General features: G+C 45.6%; 1 pseudogene; it reads right to left on the bottom strand.

The window, feature by feature from the left end:
* Nucleotides 1-661: 661 nt before the first annotated feature.
* On the bottom strand, nt 662-2,784 carry LOC128928393 (caprin-1 pseudogene; annotated as a pseudogene).
* Between the last annotated feature and the right edge of the window lie 627 nt (nt 2,785-3,411).

Consider the following 3,411-nt stretch of genomic DNA (forward strand, 5'->3'; position numbering starts at 1 on the left):
CTATTGTAAACTGTGCTACAATGAACATTCGGGTGCATTACATGTGTTTTTAAACCACAGTTGCTTGGCCAGATGAACAGTACTGTGTCAAAGCTGATAGCCACCCTTATATGTGTGATTAGGACCCATGCATAATCTGATGTGCATCTAAACATTCAGTGCTCCAATTTTACTGGAAAAGCTGTAAAATGCAGTTGTTCTGCCAAACCACACTCCACTCCTTTCATCTTCCTTTCTAGGGAAATATTTTAGTTTGTTAGTTACCACTGAATAACTCGAGGGCTGATATGTAGGTTTTATCCAATGTCAAAAGAGTCAATCTTGACTTTTTCAAGCCACTTCAAATAACTGTAGAGATAATTATCACCATGTAAAGTATATTGTTTTACTCCTAGCAAGGGTGAGGAATCTGAGTATTATGTACAAGGCTCAAGATGACACTTAGGACATGCAGAGTAAAAATAATTTCCTTCCATATCCAGGTAATATAAAGTTAACACTTGTAGTCCTGTCTTTATGGGATGAAAACAGTCCCTTTACAATAGGTTTCTTGAAAGGGAGAACAAATAGATAATAACTCTTCTGGTAACATATTATGGTACACTGGCCAGTGTGTTTTTGGCTATTAAACATAATCCTGTGAATCAGATTAATTTGCTTGCTAAGTGTTCATTTGCAGCATTTCTTTGTTGAGTCTTGGGGGCCCTCTTGACCTTGTGGGGCTCCCCGTTGTCCACTCTGCCCAGAGCCTTGCTTTAAATCCTGCTGATATCCAACCCGTTGATAGCCAGAGTAATCCTGGGGACCATTGAACTGAGACTGTGTATAACCACTGTTTGGAGTGTTAGAAAATGAAGGGTGGCAACCATCATATCTTCCTCTGAATCCTTTGGCAAGGCCCCGGTATCCATTCATCAAGCCTCTAGCACCACAGGAACCTCCATGAGAAACACCACGGCTATTGTAATAGGGCTGACTGCTACGTGGAAATTCAGTGTTCTGCTGAGGAGGCTGCTGGTGGTTACCAGTCACTTGATGGAACTGGTCCGGTGAACCACCAGTTCAAGAATGGTAAGTGCCCACCACTGTTTGAAGCTGTTCTTGCTGAAGCTCTGTTTGTTCTACTTGGTGAGGCTGACTAGAAAAGCTCTGGTTATAACTCACCTGGTACTAATTTTGCTGTTTTAAAGTTGCTGGTTCATTAACAGGGGGAACTCGGGTATTCCTATTGAACACCATTTGCATGGATTGGAATGGAGCTGCATTTGCATTGATTCCACCACTATGTAAAGGTTTGCTTGTCCCAGCTAAAAATACTTGAGGCTGAGAAGCAGCAGAAAGAGATGATGATGCTGTAGTCTGGTCTGTATTTAAAGAGATTGTTGCCTAAACCTGATCAATTTGTTCCTTCTGTGGTCATTGCTCTGTAGCATGAGAAGGCTGGTACAAGGGTTGAGATGCTGTATACCCCTCACTTGTGGATGAAACCAAAGGAAACTGTGTAGCTTCTGGTTGTACAGGAACTTGATTAGGCTGAGCAAGTCTAGATTCAGAATGATCTGGAGGGCAAACCAGCTGGGGCATGCCTATGTTTTGTGCTGGATTCATAGGCTATGCAGATATAATGGCAGGATCAAGTGTCTTGTTTTCAAAATCCAGCATTGAATCCTGTATGAAATTATAGGGTCCCTGCATCTGTGCAATAAGGTCTTGCACTCACTGTCTTCTCACAAGAGGATCTGCTTGAGCCACTCTAGTCAAAGAGTTGGGCTGTGGTACTGAAGGGGATGCAGCCTGAGGTTGCTGCTGGAGTGAATTTACCACCTCAACTGTTTCAACTGTCCAGTCATCTACCTGCTCCTTTTCACCACTGGTGAACTGTGTTTCTGCCATGAACTGTTTATTTACATACTCTGTTGATTCAACTTCATTTTGCTCAGTGTACTCTTCTGCTGGCTCAGGTTCAGCTTCAGCTACCTGGTCTTCAACTGTAGGTGCTGAAGTTGCCTCTTCTTCCTCACACAACCCATTCTGGTGGTTGTGGGTGCTGTCAAAGTAGTTTGACTGAAAAACACATTTGACAATTTCCTTTAGAACTTTATGTGGTTCCACATACAGATTTTTCCTTGCCTTCCAGCAGGTCCCACAGGTTAATGGAGGCATGTTCATACTGTTCATTCAGCCTTAAGCTCATGTCCCGTTCAAGGTCTACTAACTTATAGAATTCATCCAACAATGACAATTCCTCTTCTCACAATATAGGCACTCCATTCAAACCTTGTTTCAGGTCAGTTCTAACTTCATCATCTCCCAGTTTGTCCAAAACATACTGTAGCTCATGTACACTTTTTAAACGTTTCTGTTCAGCTTCTCTCATAAGCTGCTCCCAACGTGCTGTCTTCTTTATTGTTTTCTGAATATCTTGACTTAGTCTCATGAAACTCCTTTGTAATTCTTTAGAAAACTCCAAATTATTGGTGACTTCCTGGTAATTAGAAACAGCATCCAGCTGATCTTGATTAAGGCTTTCCCCTTTGTTCATTTGTTCCTGGCAATCATCAAGCTTACCTCTTTTCTTCTCCAGGTTCCAAAGTTTCTTGTCAATCACCCCTAGGATCTGCTTCATGGCCTCTGTCTGCACAGTGCCAGTACCGGTTGCAGGGTGCTGAGAAGCTGGCCCGGAGGCCCCGGCTCCCGCAGCCACCCCTCTCCCAGAGAAACCCAACCCGGTGGTAGTCCCGACGACTTGCTGCCGCTCCCGCTGTGGCTGGTGGCTGAGGGCATTGTGCGCCGGCGGAAGCCGTCGGCGATCCCGAGTGGGCAGCTGTAGGGGCAAGTGTGGCGGTGCCTTCGTGGGCGCAGGCCACTTTGCCCAGTCCCTGCTGCATGGAGAGCCACTCCAAGTCTGGCCTTTTTTTTTTTTTTTTTTTTTAATACAAGCCCGCATGTTGTCTCACAGGCTGGAGTGCAGCGGTGCCATCATAGCCCACAGCAGCCTCGAACTCCTGGGCTCAAACGATCCTCCAGTCTCTTGGGTGATATCTTTATAGTAGTGTGAGAATGGACTAATACAATTTCACAGTGTGAAATCACAGATTTTTTTTATAATGATGCATTTTTCACTTTAGCCTCCTAGGTAGCTAGGACTACAGGTGGGCCAACGCACCCAGATAATTCTAGTTTGAAGCCCTCCTCCTGACTCTGGAAGGCCCCCAAATGCCTGGAGATACAAGACCAACCCAGGGCTCGTGCCACTCGTCGCAGCACAGACCAGGGCACAGAAGGGAGTGTGTGGCCAGCTCTGGTCTCCTCTGACCCCTCATCCACACCCTCATGGCCACTGGGCCACGGGAGACACCCCTGCAGCCTCCATACCCTCTTGCAGGCCCTCCTTTCAGGGGTTGGAGGGCG

The sequence above is a fragment of the Callithrix jacchus genome, chromosome 1 (genome assembly GCF_049354715.1).
Source record: "Callithrix jacchus isolate 240 chromosome 1, calJac240_pri, whole genome shotgun sequence".
NCBI classification, from domain to species: Eukaryota; Metazoa; Chordata; class Mammalia; order Primates; family Cebidae; genus Callithrix; species Callithrix jacchus.